General features: G+C 33.9%; 1 protein-coding gene and 1 long non-coding RNA gene across 2 annotated transcripts in view; both read left to right on the top strand.

Moving 5' to 3' along the window:
• LOC135840888 (5-hydroxytryptamine receptor 1-like) overlaps window positions 1-19503 on the top strand; it is a 919288-nt gene that overhangs the window by 642237 nt on the left and 257548 nt on the right. The window lies entirely within an intron of this gene.
• On the top strand, window positions 439-5960 carry LOC135841199 (uncharacterized). The gene is made up of 6 exons (XR_010557858.1): window positions 439-591; window positions 2030-2106; window positions 2224-2304; window positions 2767-2861; window positions 3031-3193; window positions 3385-5960. It is a non-coding gene; the product is annotated as an uncharacterized LOC135841199 (long non-coding RNA).

Raw genomic sequence — 19503 nt, 5'->3', positions numbered from 1 at the left:
TAGGCAAATACTCAATCCATGATAATTGTGTCAAATGTGTTGCCTAAATTTATATTTTGAGACATTACGTTATAAGTTTTGTTTCACGTGAAACAAAATTTTAACTTGATATGCTTTTCAGTATCATTTTGCTAAGTATTAATTCTTCAAGAATACTCCAAAATTGAGCATTTTGATCTACAAAATTTGAATTTATACCTTAGTTGAGTTTTGTTTTTAAAATTCGAAGTGGATGTCACATGTGTCTATCTTGATGATTGAAGGCATCTTAAGATTTCCTTACAGTATTGCTTAGAAAATAACTTAAGCATACTTACCTTATCACAGTGTTGAGTTTGTGAATGCTGCTGTAGGTTAGCTGTACTGGTTCATAGAATGACATTGGTGGTGCGCGCGCACCTCCCCACCCCCTGTTTTCAGACAGTGATGGTGGCGGTGTGCCTTTAGCAGGGAGCTCAGTTTGTGTTTGGTGTGTGTTGGGTGAACATCATCTTTCTCATGATTTTATTTTCAGTGTTACATATTAACATTTAAAATACCTATTTTATTTTGTTTGTGGTATCGAGGGGCTGAAGATGAGTTGGATAACAGGTGAGTAAGTACTTGGTTTTTTTTTATCATGTCATGTGTCCTGATTTTCTTTTTGTTAATAATGTGTGTATACTGTGTATGTATATCATACATAAGTACAAGTACACAGGACCTCGCTTGAGGTTATTTTATATTGGCAGTGGACAATTTCTACAGAAAAAACAAAGGATTTTTCAAACTCAATTTTAGAGACTTTTGAACCTCCAAACTTTTAAAATTATAACATTTCTTACAAATTTTGATTTTGATGAGTATTTTGTTTTGGTAAAAAGTTCTTAATTTTATATTTTGTTCACCAGTCAACCTCCAAACTTTAAAAGTACCTACCTAATAGGTAACATTTCTTGTTATAAGTTATAAATTTTGATTTTGATGATTATTCGCTTTCGTAAAAAGTTCTTAATTTTATATTTTGTTCCACTCATTCGTGAAATTATCCCATTTTGGTTATGTCTCCAACTCTGTTGATTTCTAACTGTAAACAAATGATGCATCTGGGCATGCATCAGGAAATGTGTGAGTGTATTTTATTGTTAATGGATCGGATTAGTGCCATTAGTGGTGGTAATGGTGTTAACTGTTTACACGCATCAATTCCTGAGGCATGCACAGATGAATTTGTTCCCAGTTTGAAATCAACAGAGTTGGGGACAAAACCAGTTGGATAATTTTGCGTATGAGTAGCCAATCAGCGAATTAGCCATTTATATACTCGTAGATAGCTAACTAAAATGTTGGTGGTATTAGTACATAAATTATGACTGTTGCTCTTTAGTTTACACTCCTGTTCTGTTTTGATCTACCTACATACACAGTTCTTAAATTTTTGTTAAAAGATACATAAAAGTATATAATTTCTGTTTTGCAAAAATGTCCAGGCCTAATTGTAAATAGTGACTTCGTGTTGTGTCTTCCTATAGGGAGCTCAGTTTGCATTTGGCTCTGGTGGAGTGAATGTCACTCTTCCCACAACCTTCACTGTCCAGTTTTTTTTATTGCAGGTATGTACTTGTCTATTTCAAGCATGCTTTGACATAAATGTAATTTTATCTTCTAGTAGGAAGCTTAAATTGTGTTTGGGTGTTGTGGAGCAAACATCACTTTTCTCAATTTTTTTTTTACTGTTCACTTCTCTATTGCACTTGCCTACTTCAATCAACAATCATGCTTTCACATTGGTATCTATAATTTTGTATGTATTCCTACAACAATATACACTACACAGAGGTCAGTTTGTGTTTGGTTGTTGTGGAGTGGAGATGCAGTTTTGTGTGTTAAATTTCATATTAATGTATTTCATTATTTTCATGGTAATATAATTATGTAGATATTTACCTAATGTATTATGTATAATAGGTGCAACCTCAGTTGACATTTTTAAAAATTGTTTTATTTTTTGCACATTGTAATTTAATTTATTCTCTTATTCTGATTTCAGATTCAGAATGGAATGAAAGATATACTTGATCTACCTACTGAGCTATGTGGAAAAAATTGGAAGGATTGTGCAAAATGGTGAGTAATTCATTGATGTGAAGTAAATATCATGCATGCTTTTGTTCTTTATTTTATTTTTATTTGCTTATTGCGAGAAAGCAAGTAATTTAATTTCTTCTCTTATTCGGATTTCAGATGCAGAATGGAATGAAAGACATACATACCTACTTGATCTACTGAGCTATGTGGAAAAAATTGGAATGATTGTGCATAATGGTGAGTAATTCATTGATGTTAATTATCATGCATGCTTTTGCATTTTATTTTGTTTTTATTGATTATTGCAAACAAGTAAGTACCTACATGCTTTTTATACATCTAAAACAAATTTTGCGTGTGTATGAACTCTATTTAAATAGGTAGGTACATATGTCTTGTGAGTTTTATTAACATGCGGAGTTTGTTTTTTTAATAGCACCACTCCTTAAGTGATGCTTGAGCTGAAGTGTGAATTTTTTTTGAAAATTTACCATGATAGATGCTTTTTTTCATCCCAGACTATGTGATTCATCTAAATCAAATTTACTTAGTTGACAATTTTTTTAAATTGTTTCATTTTTTGCATGTGTAATTTATGTGATTCATCTAAATCAAATTTACTTAGTTGACAATTTTTTTAAATTGTTTAATTTTTTGCATGTGTAATTTACTTTATTTATTCTCTCATTCTGATTTCAGATGCAGAATGGAAAGAAAGATTATTACTTGTGTACCTGGACCTGTACTTGAACCACTGAACAGTGTCAGAAAAATTAGAAGGATTGTGCATAATGGTTAGTAATTCATTAATTTTGACGCGTGTTTTTGTTTTTCATTTTGTTTAAATTTTCTCATTAAATGTATGTGCTATTTTATGTAGGTAAGCTAAAACAAATTTTATGAGAATGTTTTTGATTGTTTTAAGCTTTGCAAATGTAATTTATTCACTTGTTCTAATTTCAGATGCAGAGCAGTGGGAAATAAATAATATGGTTACTTACCTGCCTGGACCTATACTTGAACTACTTACCTGTTAGCTGTCTCTATGGTGTAGTAAAAACCTGTTTGTAGTTAACTGCCACTATGGTGTAGTGAAAATTGGAACTTGGAAGGATTGTGCCCAATGGTAAGTAAGTATGTTGTTCATTGGTATCATACATAGGTGCTTTCATTGTTTTTATTTTCATAAATTTGATAGGATATTGCTATTGAAAAAATTGTCAATATTTTTCAATTTTTTGGTGACCTATTTCAATATTTGAAATATCACAATTATGCTCTGTAAAAATGTTTAACAAAAGTTCTTTCTGTTTACAGAGGCGATGTATTATTCATATTATTCATTTGTGATCCCTGTGAAGAAGATTTCATGTAGTGGTATGATCTGAATGCTTTCATTGTACCTCACTTCTAGTCCTTGGTCAGCTTGAGAATTCTTTCAATTTCTTGAGATAAATTTGAAATGCATTCATAAATTGTAATATTTTTGTGAAAAAATGATTTGATTGAATTTTGCTGCTCAGAATGAGAATTATTGAATTTTGTATGAAGTACTTGTGTTGACACTTGATACCTACTCAAATCCCTTAGTATTTTGTTGAAAGAAGCCTTTATTCATTTTGTCTGTGGAATTTTAAAGCATGAAATATATAATTTTTTCAAAATAATTAATTTTTTGTAGTTTTGCAATATTAATCATAATTTGTTAAAACTTTATTAATTTTTTGTAAGGTGCACCGGGGCAAGTCAGAATGATTTTTCGCAATTTCAACTTTGACCAGCTGTTACTCCCCTTCTAATGAACCAATATGGATCAAATTTATTATGTAGGTTCCCATAAGGGTTCTTAACCTATGGTAAAAATTTGAGCGCGATTGACACAGTAGCTTTCGCTCAGTGGAATAAAATATAAACTGTCCTGACTTACCCCAATTGGGGGAAGTCAGAACAGGCTAAACTTTGCAGAGGCGTAGATCACAAACCGAGCGTCCTAGAAAAATTGCACAGAAACAAAATTGTAGAGAATTTAATTCTCTTTGAGATCACTCTCATCAGATTTTCACTAGGACGCACGGTTCGTCCGCTATATGCGAAAAACTAAGAAATAGAAAGTCTGTATTTTAGACCAAATTCAAAATAACTTCAAAACAACAACAAAATACAATTGAACCAAAGACATCTAAAATGAAACTGAATCGCGAAAATTTTTATGCCGTGATGAAGTAGGGGTAGTACCCTCAAGTCACCTTTAGTGGCACTTCGCCAGATATAAACCTCTAGGCGCTAGAGCAAGTTTTCTAACTTACCCCGAATTCCAACTTCCCCCGGTGCACCTTATCTATGTATGTTTCATTTTTCTCATCATTTATTCTCATTTTAACTACTTACTTACTTTTTTTGTTGTAGAATGTGAATTATTGATTTTCTGTATGAAGTACTTACCTTCTTGATTCCTTTTGTTGATACTTGATATTTCACATCAAATCCCTGTAAATTTTGTTGAAAGGAAGCCAAATTTATTTATTTTGTAGGTGAAATTTCAAGTTATTTTTCGGAGATTTGCAATATTAAGCATAATTTTTAAAAAATATAATTCATTTTTGATTTTGTTATCTATGTATGTTTCCTTCTCCCCATGTATGTTTCATTTTACCCATCTTTTATTCTCATTTTAACTGTTGTTGTTTGGGTAAGGAAAGTTCCTGCATGCACTCTTGATTTTAATGTGTGAATTTCATAATTTTATTAATTTTGTGGAACTATCATAATACCTACTACACATAGGTATGTACTTATTTATAAAACTCACTTTATTGTTGTCCGATTACCTATAAGTAATGAAAGTTTTCAATGTAAACAGTGTTGTATCTGTTATATAATTACCTATGTGATTCTTTAGTGCATGATGTTAATTTTTGAAAAATACCTAATTGAAAAATTTATAATTGAATTTTTTCAGAGTTTGTGTATGATGTTAATTTTTGAAAAATACCTAATGTGATTTAATTTTAAAAAGTGGCTGTATTCCTGTTTAAATCACATAATTTGCGCTGTTGTTCCATGATAGTTTTAGTCTATGTGGATTTCCTGTCATAACTTGTGGAGTGAATATGCATCAAAACGCGGAAATTTTTCACTAATAGGAAGCCACTGCAAGAATACCTCCTCCATAAAACACTTGCAAAAATACTGGTATTCTACTCTAAATCACAAACACATTTGAAGTATAATTGCAACTGCTGCCTTCTTTCTACACAAATTAACATTCAGTCTTTCATTTTTCAATATCAGAGAATGTGAACTTGCATTGTGAAGTTTGTTTTTGTCATTCAAGTTGTATCCATATTTTCATGGTACTTGGTAGTTTTATTAACCAGAATTGTTTTTACTGTACTATTTTTTGAGTGTGACGCAACCAAAGCTTCAGATAAATGACTTGTAGTTAACATAAAGCAATAATTTTCTTGATCAAAGTATCTGATTTATAAAGTATATTATAATTGTAAACTGACTACCTAAAGTGATATCCTCTTGGACCAGGTAGTCGGAAGAGCATTAGGGAGCATTCTTGTATCATGTAACTTGAATTAGGGCAGCTTAGGTGTCCTTGCTGTGCTGTCATTTTGTATATTTGCAATGCAAGTGTACAAAACGACTATACAGCAATTAAAATTATCTGTGTCCTGTAACTTGAATTAGGGCAGCTTAGGTGTCCTTGCTGTGCTGTCATTTTGTATACTTGCAATGCAAGTGTACAAAAAGACTATACAGCAATTAAAATTATCCGCGTCATTGCATGGTGACCTTTATTGGTTGTGTATGTCTTTCTGTTGTATAGGCTTGAAAGATGACAATTTCATCTAAATAGGGTACTATAACAGGAGGGTATGCTGGTCTGTCATTTTTGTTCTTCAGATCATCCAAGTGTCAAATCTTGTTTTAGAAAGCTGCTAATGCACATGATTGTGTTCATTGAATTCCTATGCACATAGCTTTTTACAAGAAGATTAAACACGATGTGTAAAGGAAGAAAATTGCAGACCAGCATACTCCCTGCTATAGTACTCTAATTCAGATGATCAACCATTTTTGTGATCAGTTTGCTTTGTGAACTGTATTCTATGGTTCTTAGATAATATGGCCCCTAAATGGGAGCAGGATCCGTGTCCTGCTTCAACTCCTAGTTGCACGTCCACGTCGTAGGGGCTGGGACCTCGCCGGACTTGAGAGTTCGGCGTGCTGACGCGACAGGGGGGCGTGATTGGCACGCTTTTTTTGGTCACTTTGTAAAATTTCATTTTTGGAGGTTGGAAAATACATACAAAATCGAATGTTTTGGACTTCAAAATTCTCCGCGACTTAGGGGTCTCTGTGTGTGTTGTCTTCTCACACACTTTTGGTTTGAGATGACAACGCATTACAAATGTCTGCAATGTGATTTGAGTTGTGAGACAACAGTTCTCTGATGTTTCATAGCTCATTTCACCTTGTAAGATAAAGGAAAGTCTTGGTTAGGTAGGATTCTCTCACAAGATGGCATTATTGATTAGATGGTTTACTCTATCTATATCAGATGCTTCTTGTGAAAGGTAATCTTTTGGACTTGATGCTGTGCACTGAGGATGTCGGTCCCCATACCTGCCTCAGGTCTCAGCGTTTTGAACCACAAGGTTATCAGGCACGTTAGCTCAAAAGTCTGCTCATATTGTTGTATTTGTGCTGCCATCTTTGGAGCCAGGTAGGACTGCACAAGAGGTTCGAATACCTGGCTCTGAAGATGGTGGAGCGGGGAAAAAGATTCCTACCGGACGCTCTTTTTAGTATCCTATAAAAATTTCAAAATGCCATTTCTTTCTCTGGTACTAAAAAGAGCGTCCGGTAGGAATCTTTTTCCCCTGCTCCGCCATCTTTGGAGCCAGGTATTCGGACCTCTTGTGCAGTCCTACCTGGCTCCAAAGATGGCAGCACAAATACAACAAAATGAGCAGACTTTTGGGCTAACGTGCCTGATAACTTTGTGGTTCAAAACGCTGAGACCTGAGGCAGGTATGGGGACCGACATCCTCAGTGCACAGCATCAAGTCCAAAAGATTACCTTTCACAAGAAGCATCTGATATAGATAGAGTAAACCATCTAATCAATAATGCCATCTTGTGAGAGAATCCTACCTAACCAAGACTTTCCTTCATCTTACAAGGTGAAATGAGCTATGAAACATCAGAGAACTGTTGTCTCACAACTCAAATCACATTGCAGACATTTGTAATGCGTTGTCATCTCAAACCAAAAGTGCGCGAGAAGACAACACACACAGAGACCCCTAAGTCGCGGTGAATTTTGAAGTCCAAAACATTCAATTTTGTATGTATTTTCCAACCTCCAAAAATGAAATTTTACAAAGTGATCAAAAAAAGCGTGCCAATCACGCCCCCTGTCGCGTCAGCACGCCGAACTCTCAAGTCCGGCGAGGTCCCAGCCCCTACAACGTGGACGTGCGACTAGGAGTTGAAGCAGGACACGGATCCTGCTTCCGTTTAGGGGCCATGTTATTTAAAAACTGCAGAGTACAGTTCATAATGCAAACTGATCACAACTGATCATCTGAATGTGGGTACTATACATATAGCAGAGAGTATGCTGGTCCACCATTTTTCTTCTTTTAAAACATCCGTGTAGTGAATTCAATCATGCGTATTAGATTAGAACCTGTATGCAGCTTTCCAAAACAAGATTTGACACTTGGATGACCTGAAGGACGAAAATGGCAGACCAACTTACTCCCTGCTATGGTACCCTATTTGAATGAAAATGTCATTTTGTGGATCCTGAACAACAGAAAGACATCCCAATCAATAAAGGTCACCCAGCAATGACACAGCAGTTGCCTCAACTCATATCACAATAAATTCAAATTGCAGGTAATTTCAATACAGTGTTGACTTTTTGTAAACTTGCATTGAAGGTATACAAAATGACAGCACAGCAAGATAACTAGGTTGCTTTCACTTTGGCTACTGAAAATTGCAGGTAATTTCATTACTACATTGGCTATATCAAAATCAGGCATACTCAACTTCAAATAGGAAAATTTGGTGTACACAAACCATTGGCCAATCAGCTGATAGGCTAATGGTTTGTGTGTACCTAATTTTCCTATTTGAAGTCAAGTATACCGAATTTTGATGCCAAAGTGAACCCACCCCTGAGCTGCCTTAATTCAAGTAGGCTTGTACTAAAGGAGAGGAGTTCTGGTCTAAGAGTACATCAACTCTTCATGTAGTCAGAAGAGACAAGGACAGACTGAAAGTTTAATATTGATTGAAGAAAACCCTTGATTTTTTTGAATCAACATGCCAAAAACAAAATGTGCACAACCACACCTGCTCACACATAAATTGAAAAATTTAGAATCTATAAATTTAGAATCTATGAGCCCAAAATATAATTTTGAATTCCAATTGACCAAAACTCTTGAAATTTTGAATTAATATGCCATGCCAAAAGAAACAAGTGCCAACGCGCCAACATGCCCACACCCCCTCTCCTTGAAGGTGTACTTATGTGTTGCCATCTCACACCAAAAGTGTGTGAAAAGACAGTACACAGCGAGACACAATGTCACAATGAATTTTGAAGCTCCCCACCTCCAAAAATGAAATTTTAGTTATTATTGCTCAAAAACTTGGATCAGTTCTCACTTGAAAATTCCAATAAGTATTTTTTTAAATTTAATTTTGAAAAAAATATCTTCAATTATAGACACTGGACCTGTGTATAAGACAACCAACTGGCAGCCATCTGGGCAAAGTATCCTGAGTAACATCAATTTATCCCACTGGGTGCTCTTGGCTGTGCTGTTGTCAAATTCTTGAACAAAATACATGCAAAATACAGCACAGCCAAGAGCATCCAGCGGGATAAATTAGCGTTACTCAATTTTTCTTCACCATTTCAGTTCCCCTCTGCCTGCAGTTGGTTGTCTTATTCCGCAGGTCCAGTGTCTATACCCTCAATGTAGCAAATATGCCATTTTTATTTTTTATACATACACCACAATAAAAACAAAGCTTAAAAAATCAAAATAACAGCCCTGAAATCAAAAAATGCACTCACCAAAATAAAGAAGTCCTTATCTTGGCCATTTTTGCACAACACCATTGAAAAAGCAAAAAAATAAAATAAAATAAAAATAAAAGCACTGAAGTAAAAAAATACACTAACCAAAATAAAAGAGCCTTAATCTACTTTAAAAAAAGAAAATAATGATGACCAGAGTTAGAAAGGTTAAAAGAAAGGAAATTTGATCATTTCATTTAACCTTTCCAACTTCAGCTGGTTAATCAGGCTGTCCCGGAGTGTAAAAAAGCTCAACAAAAAACAAATATCATTTTCACACAATACCATTTGAAACAAATTAATTTAAAATGGAAATAAAATTGAATTATTAAAATGAAAAAATGTACTCACCAAAATAAAGGGATCTCGATCTAACATTTTAAAAAATACCATTGAAACAAATCAAAAATGAAAATAAAAATAAAAAAGCGCTGCAATAAAAAATTGCTAGGTAAAACTGTTTAAAAATGCAGATTTGGAAAGGTTAGTAGGAAGGCCGTTTTGATCTTCTCAACTAATTTTTCCAACTCCAGCTCTTTGAGCAGTTTTTCCCAGAGTGTAAAGCAGCTTAATGAAAATAGTTTGGCCATTTTTACACAACATCATTGAAATAACCCGAAACAAAGTAGGTAATAAAAAATGAAAAATAAAAGCAGGCGTTAACAAAAAAATACACTCACCAAAATAAGTCTTTCTTCTCCAGCCGCAGAAAATATCAAAAACTACACCAAGACTTGATATCACAATCACCAATGATTGATTCACTATTCATTGATCCATCTGTAGCTGAATGTCCAATAAATTCACAAAACACAACATCACAGGTAAGTGACTAAATATACAATGAAAACAAAACTAAATTTAAAAAATAAACTACACATACCTTAAAATGATTTAAAGAAACAATATGTATAAGATTGATCAATTCATTTATAACTGCATAGTTTCATCCAGGAAAATATTGAAATCTAGGATCAATCAGAGCATTTGAAGGTTCTGTTTCATTCCTTTTACTTCACACAATCTGAAATTTAAAAAGCACAAAACAAATTATATTAAAAATCAACAACACTATATATTTCTCTCAAGATAAACAAATTAATAAAATGTTACCTGATAGAGAATGTGGAACAATCACCTACTTTATTAGAATGGTAAATTTCATGCACAATTTGCCTAATGGAGAATATTATTTAACAACCTTTTTTGAAAAATAAAATGTTACCTGAAGAAAATGCCGAATAATCACTTACTTTATCAGCAATGGTAAGTATGAATCAATTCATCAAATTTCAACTGCGTACTTTCATCCAGGAAAATAGTAAAATGTAGGATCAATCAGAGCATTTGAAAGTCCTGTTTCATTCCTTTTATTTCACACAATCTAAAATTTGAAAAACAAAACAAATTGCAATAATAATAAATTAACAATACTACCTATTTATTTCTCATAGGGCAAACAAGTTATTAAAATGTTACCTGAAAGAGAATGCGGAACAATCACCTACTTTAATAGCAGTGGTAAGTTTTATGCTCAATTTACCTGAAGGAAAATGTCAGACAACTTTTTTTGAAAAATGTGCTCATCATTCTAAAGAGACAGTGAACATATGGTGGGATATATGTATAATCTATGTACAATTGAAAACCACAAGTCTCAGACATTAGAAAATTTGTTCACAGATCAAAAAAGGGATGTTTTCAAGAGAAAAATTTTAAGCTAAAATGAAAAAATTGAAAATTATCTGGAACATGTTCACAAAGCTGTCTGCAAACCATTGAAAAATCACAAAAAAATAATACTTGAAAAGGTTTGAAAAATTGCCACAGCTTTAAACACAAAAGCTGTCCGCAAACCATTGAAAAATCACACAAAAAATAATACTTGAAAAGGTTTGAAAAATTGCCACTGCTTTAGAAAAAAATGTACCTATCTACCTACTACACTAAAAATTATTTTTAAAGAATGCTTCAAAATGTGAAAACTAAAAACATACAATAGGTAGTGGTAAAAAGTTACAGAACACTGCAGCTACTTAAACTCATTTTTCTGCTCATTTTCATCATAGAAAAAAGTACTTAATCACATGTCATTCAAAATTGCAGGAATTCAATCCACTAAAAATAGCTCAAGTAAACTTTTGAATTTGTTTGCATCATTGGTACCTAATGAAAAATACATAATTATTAGAAATGAACCCAATTTATTAAAAAATTCTACAATAGACCAGGGACTGTCTATCTACAAAAACCTGATCAAATCAAGGAAAAATAGGTCTATTCTTAGGACTATGACAAGGAGAAAAAAGTCATGAATAACTTCCCAAGCCAGAAAGAGAAGATGATGATGACCTAAAATAACATTCACTAGTCACAACACATAATCAAATACAATCATGAAAAACATGACACTGCTGAAAATTTTTGAACCAAACGTAAAGTTTGAAAGTAGGTAATTTTTAATAAGAAAAATAAATAAAAAAGCACTCACCCAAATAACACAGCTACTTACTTGGAGCACAGTAACCACATGATTGAAGTTATATAGATGGGCATTCCGATCTCTTGCATGATCCACATGCCAAGTTCTGACTTTGAGGCAGATATCCTCAAACCAAATCCTAGACCACAAAGTAAACTTCATCACACAGTGATATGAAAGTAGGTAACACTAAATGTGACCCATATACCTATCAGCCAAATACCACAACATTCAGTGAAGACCTTCCAATTACAATGAACTGTAAAAAATAAGCAACAATTCTAACCTAACCAAAGATCTGTTTAGATATCTCAGAGCAGATGGCGAAAATTCTTATGCAACAAAATAAACATAAAGCAGGTGGTATACCTTATACTTGAATGGACATTTTTCCTATTTTAAGAAATTATCAGATTGAAGTAATGAATCATAATGGCACTTACTCAGTAATTATCCATTGCAAATTAAGAAATTATCACTAATTATAAATTGCAATTACTCATCACAAATTGAATAAAAACCAACCTAATTCATATTTCCATTTTGCCTCAACAATTTTTATACTCTAATTAATTTTCATAACATTATAGTTGGATGGTTCAAGAGAACATTGGAGGAAAAAAATTTATAACTCTCCAATCTCCCTATTGACAAGGGATATGCGCCCAAGCCCAAGTACTGTGTTTTAGTCTCACTTTTCAGCTATAAACACAATGCATTGAAAGCTGGTTATTCCTTGTTTATATCGTAGATGTAATTGCTGAAAAGTGAGACTAAAACTTATATTTCTTGTGAATAGGGCTATGCCAATACTAAAAATGTAGGCAGCTACAACAATCAAATTATCCCAAAAAATTATAAGAAATAGAAATGACCATTCAACATATATCTCTGACTCAGCTCCCTAGAGGAGTGGGGAACTCAAAATTTGTACTGTAATATTATTTTGTGCAATCAAAGATCAAAAAAAAAAAAAAAAACAATACAATTTTGTAAAAAGGAGATGAGGGACTGAAGCATCTCAATATAGAAGTGCAATTCCTGCTTATCATCACATTTTATAAACTCTAAAGTAATATATGAACTCTTTTCCAAATTATCCTGAGTAAACCAGCGCAATTCTTCAAAAAATGATTATTTGGTACAAAGTGAAAGTTATCACATGAGGTGTCAAATATAGTTTTAATTGAGTCACTTCAAACACCAACTATGTTTGTAATAGCTTCATAACTTGTAAATTGATACTCAGCAGAAAAAAATTGTCAGAATTTACAGACTGGAAAAAAAATTGAAACAGATGATCAGATGCCACATCACTGAGTTCCATTCTAATCAACCATTATACAACAGGCCTAATGCCAAACAACTGATGGCATAATCCACATCACACAAAAAACTTGAGACCTCCAGTAAAATAGTGATTGAACATCTGCTTGGTGGTAGGTATTTCTCCTAAACCAAAAAAATGGATGAATAGCAAAAAAAAAAAAAAAAACAAGAAGATAAGGTTCATGAGGAAAATGCCATTAAATGTTCAACTATTGCAATAAAATTGCAACCATGATAGTAACATCTCTTAACATAGTATCTTCAAATCTCAAAAACATTTATCGTTGAAATCTCTCAAGAAGCAACCACAACATTACAATTGAATCCTAAATACTTGAAATAGAAATCAAAAGACAAACCACAAATCCCAAACACTTCAAAGTTTAAATAGAAATGTAGGTAAAGACTAAAACATTATGAGTACCCACAGTAAAGTTTTTAAAACTTATAATTTTATGAGCCTAAACTTCTTCCACCATCAGAAAACTGAATCAAAAATACATTAATTAGATCTCCAGAGTTCCTGTAATGTAAAGAAGTGACCTAGAATTTTATGGGCCTAAACTTCTTCCACCATCAGAAAACTAGATCAAAAATACATTATTTGAATGGTGCTATTCAAGAAGGTCCTATCGCCAAAAAATAGGTTTTGAGAAAAACACATTTTTATATTTCTGTGTTTGGCCGTTTCGGTTTACAATGATATAGCGAGCTCCGGTTTTTTTTTGTTGAACAGAACCATCTTTCCACTATTTATTTCCTGCATAGTAATTTTTTTTCCATCACCAATATTTCCATGGGGGCGCTTTACAAAAGAGACCTTGATAGGACCTTCTTGCGGTTATTCCACCAAAAAATTGATTTTATTCCTTCTCAAACCCACCAAAAAGATGAAATAGTTCAGACAACCTGTTAGGTACGTAATTTACAAGTTTAAAACACCAACTCTGAAGGAAAAAATTAAATTCAAAATCACTCGATTTTTTTCATTTTTACTAAATTTGATTTCCATCGCACCCCACTGCCCCTCCCCCAAGGGGTCAGGCAAAAAAAAGTACATCGGATTCGAATTCCTCGTTGAAAATTACTACGAAATCACCACTTCCAACTCTTGAGTTTTGTTGTAAAACGCCATGCGCGCCTTTTTTTGCCATCCGAGTCACTGTGGTAGGCCCGCCTCACCAACTTCATATGGCTGCTGTTTGTGAAAAACACCACATAGTGCGCTGCGGTTAGCACCATTGTGTGTAGAAAATGTCGGAGATTCAAATTTCATGAACTCCTCAAAAAGGTCCTGTTGGTCGATAGGACCTTCTTGAATAGCACCATTCAATTAGATCTCCACAAAATCAAAATAATCTGTAAATAAGACTTCTGTTAACACAACTGGTAAAATTCACTGGCTCAGACAACAAAACAAATTTAAAAACTTGCAACACAATAGGTAAAATTCACACACTAAAGACATTTTGTACCTTCACGTACCTTCACAGTAAAGCTATAAGGTTACGCATGGGTGTGATTTCAGGTAAATGAAAACTTTAACATTGAAGAAGATTGTACTGAAATTACCCAATTGTTAACCATACTTGACAAATTTCATACTAATTTGCAGTACCTAAGTGAATAGTAATCATGCATTGAAAACCAGGGCTTCAAACCCAAAACCACACCCATGCCATATCCAAATACCCAAGCAATAATTATTAATTTCTGTACCCATACCTGCAGAACAAAATTAAAATTACCTGTATCTATACCTGATAAAACTATTTTGAACCCAAATACCGTATTGATTGAGTACTGATATGGAATTTCATGAAATTCAAAAATTCAAAATGGATGGAATATCTATACTATACCCACACCTGTACACAAAAAATTTTAAATACCCTTATCAGATTCTCTGAGAAGAAAATCTGTACCTGTATCTATACCCATACTAGGAAATATTCACATTTAAGAAGCCCTGTTAAAAACGCAACAATAACACATATTAAAATCACTTACTTACCCAACATAAACAGCAGCCTCTTCACAGTTCACAGTTCACATTAACTGTAGTGCACACATCCAAACACTTTAATGAAACACAGAAAACTTTCTTTACAGGAAAATAAAAATAAGCATAACATTTACGCGAAAAGGTATACTCACTAATTCAGTTTACATTATTGTCTTGTTTTTACAAAAAAATAAACACTTGAGGAGAGAGATGTTCACTCCACAACAGACAAAGAAAGACTGAGCTGTGCGCAGGAAGGCTCACCACTGATGTCAGTGACGTCACTGGGTACAAACAAGTTTTCAAGACCCTACCTTTTCAACAGTGTAGTTTCATGCAGTTTTTTATATTCATTTGAAGGGCTAATGGTGAAAGCCGAGCTGGGGCGACTCGGAGTCGCGTAGAAGAGTCGCGGGGAGTCGCAAAGGTGCGACTCAGAGTCGGACTCTTTTGAAACTCTTTAATTAAACGAGTCGCAATTTTGAAGAGTCGGACTCTTTTTTTTGAAGAGTCGCGCCACGCGACTCTTGCGACTCCCAAAATAATCACAAAAATTATTACCATGATATAATACGGCACTTCTGCATAAAAACAGTGTGAGATTTTAGTCGCGGGGGCCCGCATAAGGATCAACTTCACTCCCCTGCCCATCCTCCGGGACAACTTTTTTCTTAAAGGGGAAGTCCTAAGGTAAGGAGCATTTTGTAGCCCTTTTCCTCAAAAAGAAAGTGGCCCTACTTACAAAATGGCGGCCATTTTGATTGACAGGTCAGTCGAAATCGCAGATTTTGCGTTCTAACATAAGATTTGCATGAAATTTTTTAACCCGTACAAAGGTAAATCTGAAGGACAGGCAAAAATTCATCACCTGTCCAAATTTCAAGTGCTAAAGTGACTTTTTCGATTTTTGGTGAACTTTCAAAAATCAAATTTTGACCAAAGTGTGGGAAAAAATCAAAATTTTACCAAATTAACCCAGAAAGCTGAAATTTGGAATATACCCTATTTTTGACCTGCCGAATCGATTGAAAACTGTTTTAAACCATTTTGAGCAGTTCTGGAGCCTTCAGCAGATTTTTAAAACACGAAATTCCCATCACAAAATTTCATGAAATGGAGTTGGAAAGCAGAAATTCATTCTGCAAACTAATTTCAATTCATTACTAAGGCAACTGCATGTAAATTTGAAGTCGTTTTGGAGTCTCCAGTAGATTTTTGAAACTCGAAATTCCCACAAAATTTCATAAAATGGAGTTGGAAAGCAGAAATTCATTCTGCAAACTAATTTCAATTCACTACTAAGTCGACTGCAAGTAAATTTGAAGTTGTTTTGAAGTTTCCAGCGATTTTTTGAAAATTACTGAAGCCTCCAGTAGATTTTTGAAACTTGAAATGGAGATGGAAAACTAAAATTAACTCTGCACTCCAATTTTAATACCCTCTGAAGACGATTTCAGGTGGGTTCAAGTCATTCTGGAGCCTCCAGTGACTTTTTGAAAGGTTTCATGACGTTTTTAGGAAAATTGAAGTTTCCAAAAAGTAGCTGGAAGCTTCAAAACTACTTGAAACTACTGTGCAGTCGACTTCATTGTATTGAAATTAGTTTTCAGAGTAAATTTCACCTTGCTTACCCCATTTGATAAATGTTGTGAAAATTTTAAGTTTCAAAAATCTGGTGCAGCCTCCAGTAATTTTCAAAAAATCGCTGGAGACTCCAAAACGACTTCAAATTTACCTGCAGTCAACTTCGTAGAGAATTGAAATTAGTTTGTAGAATGAATTTCGGCTTTTCAACTCCATTAGGTACATGAAATTTTGTGGAAATTTTGAGTTTTAAAAATCTGCTGGAGGCTCCAGAACTGCTAAAAACGGTTTGAAACAGTTTTCAATCGATTTGGCAGTTAAAAGTAAGGTATATTTCAAATTTCAGCTTTCTAGGTTAATTTGGTAAAGTTTTGATTTTTTCCCCACACTTTGGTCAGAATTGATTTTTGAAAATCCACCAAAAATGTAAAAAATCACTCTTGCACTATAGGAATGTTACAGATTTAAGACTAAATAAATTTATCGAACCTAGAAAGGAGTCGCAGGAGTCGCGAAAAGAGTCGCAGCTAAAAGAGTCGGACTCCTCTCAGACTCCTTCATTTAAAGAGTCGCTTTTTAGAGTCGCTGACTCTTAAAATCCAGGAGTCGCGCTAATGAATCGCGGACTCCTAAAATCAAAGAGTCGCCCCAGCTCTGGGTGAAAGTCACCTTAGTCATTTTTTTGTTCACACAACTTTAAACATTTTTTTTCATATTTCATAAATTTTAAAGGGAAAAATGAGTATTGTTTTAATGCATTCTTGGATAGTTGAAGATGTTTTTTTAATACTTGACCATAAATTTTTTACATTACCATTGAAGTAGGACAACAACGTTTTCATTGATTTTTACAAAAATTGCTTCTGACTAAGGCGACTTTCACAATTAGCCCTTCATTTGATGTGGATGTTTTGCACAAGCAGGGCTTGCAAACCAAAACCAAAATTGAAAACAATACCCCCAAAAACCGATTAAAATTACTCAAAACCGAAACCAGGAGCGTTATTTTCCCACAACTAAAACCAAAACTGTCATTTTCTCAAATTCAAAACTGAAACCGAAAGTGTAACAAATTGAAAACTGAATTGGTTTTGGTTTTAGAATTTTTCAGGTAATTAGCCTAATTAATACTGCATTTTTGGTAAAAATTAAAGTAAAAACTGATGCTAAAGGTGAAAAAGCTTGAAAACTAAAAAAGTTGACAAAGGCACTGCCAAAGTGCCGATTTCTAGTCACATACACAAAATATTTGAAAAAGTGATCACTTTATTGGCTTTCTTCCCTCTAAAAAGTAGAGAAAAAAGGAAAAAAACCGAAACCAAAACCAAAACCAAAACCGAAACCGATTCCTTTGAAATCCAACCCTTTAAGCAAAACTGGAATGAGAGAGATAATATTTTTAAAAACTTAAACCAAAACCAAAACCTTTACTTTTTCAAAAAACATAAAACCGAACCCAAAACCAAAACTGAGAAAGATATCTATCCGGTTTTCAAGCCCTGCGCACAAGAGTTGGATGGAAGCTCATCCAAGACCATTGAGTCTTAAAGCGGCCAGTACTTGATTGCATTTAAACTTTTTACAGGTTTCAACAACAATCCATCATCATTCCACACCACATCAAAGAACACAAAATCTTGCATTTTTTTCCTAGTAAGTACCTATATTCAAAACACCGAAACGCTCGCTAAGAGTGAAAGAAGCTGTCTAAAATACTCTCAAGAAGACCAATACCACTCAATACACCAGTGGTTTTTTCTCATGAAAAAATGATGTGTAAACTTCCAAACAAGATTTTCTTTACTCCGACAAAAAATAAAAATTAGGCCAAAATCCGAAGAAATAATAATTTCTAAAAACGAAACGCAAAGAGAAAAAACGTCGATTAATTTTTCAACGTAAAAATTGACAGCAATGGTTTTAGACGAGAGATGTGCGTTGCATTAAAGAGTAAACCTCTTGTTTGCTTTTTATAAAATCTTTTTTCCAACAATTTTTTTTCTGCGGCGCTTTTTCCTTTGTCCAAATATATAAGGCACACGGCGGAGCGGCCATCTCTATGGGTACTTTTCCGCCATCGGTGTGGTAGGAAAAAATACGCACACATAAAGGTACCTATACCAGCGTCTTTTTTTTCTCGAGGGAAAAGAAAAGAACGTCGGGCCATTTAATTTGTTGGCCTGATGGCGCAACGTCGTCGTCGTCGCCTAAACAAATGAACTATATCCACGTACAGTTTATAAAATATATAAGGCAAACAGCAGATATTAAAAAGTTTATCAAAATCGCGTTAAAAGCACTCGCGTCGCGTCAACTTTTCATACAGACATAAGAGTAGGCGGTTTAAAAAAGGCTTTAGAAGTTTCACCAGCGCACACAGCGCGGTGCACAGTTTTCCTGTAATCAAAAGTAGTTTAATTTAACAATTTAGAAAGTTTTTATAATTGCCCGAGGGTCGTGTTGCTCGCTACGTACTTTGTCTTTAAATCCCTCGGGCATATCGATTCGAGTTCATAAAATAGGTACGAGTCTTCTGATATGAAAAAAATGAATAACTTGAGGTAAAAATAAAAACCCACCGAGCTTATACAAATTATGACGTGTTTTTTTGCACAATTTCGAAAACAGGAAACCCATCAGGTTTAGTAAAGAAATTATGAGATTTTTAATCGTTTTATCTAGAGTTAATCGAATGCATGAGGTAGGTACTTAGCTATGCATACGAAGTGTACCTACATATGTCGTCTACAACATCTACAAATAATGTCATTGACTAGACATACCTACTTGATAATCATGCAGCAGGTAAGAGTTACAAAGGGGTGTAATATCAATCATCTCGCACCTTCCTCTCCAATAATATAATAATACCAATAGCTGTACGAATGCATGGCTCAGTCAGATATATGTATTAATTAA

The sequence above is a fragment of the Planococcus citri genome, chromosome 3 (assembly GCF_950023065.1).
Source record: "Planococcus citri chromosome 3, ihPlaCitr1.1, whole genome shotgun sequence".
NCBI classification, from domain to species: Eukaryota; Metazoa; Arthropoda; class Insecta; order Hemiptera; family Pseudococcidae; genus Planococcus; species Planococcus citri.
Note: the sequence above shows the minus strand (reverse complement) of the source record. Positions and strands in the feature narration are given on the sequence as shown.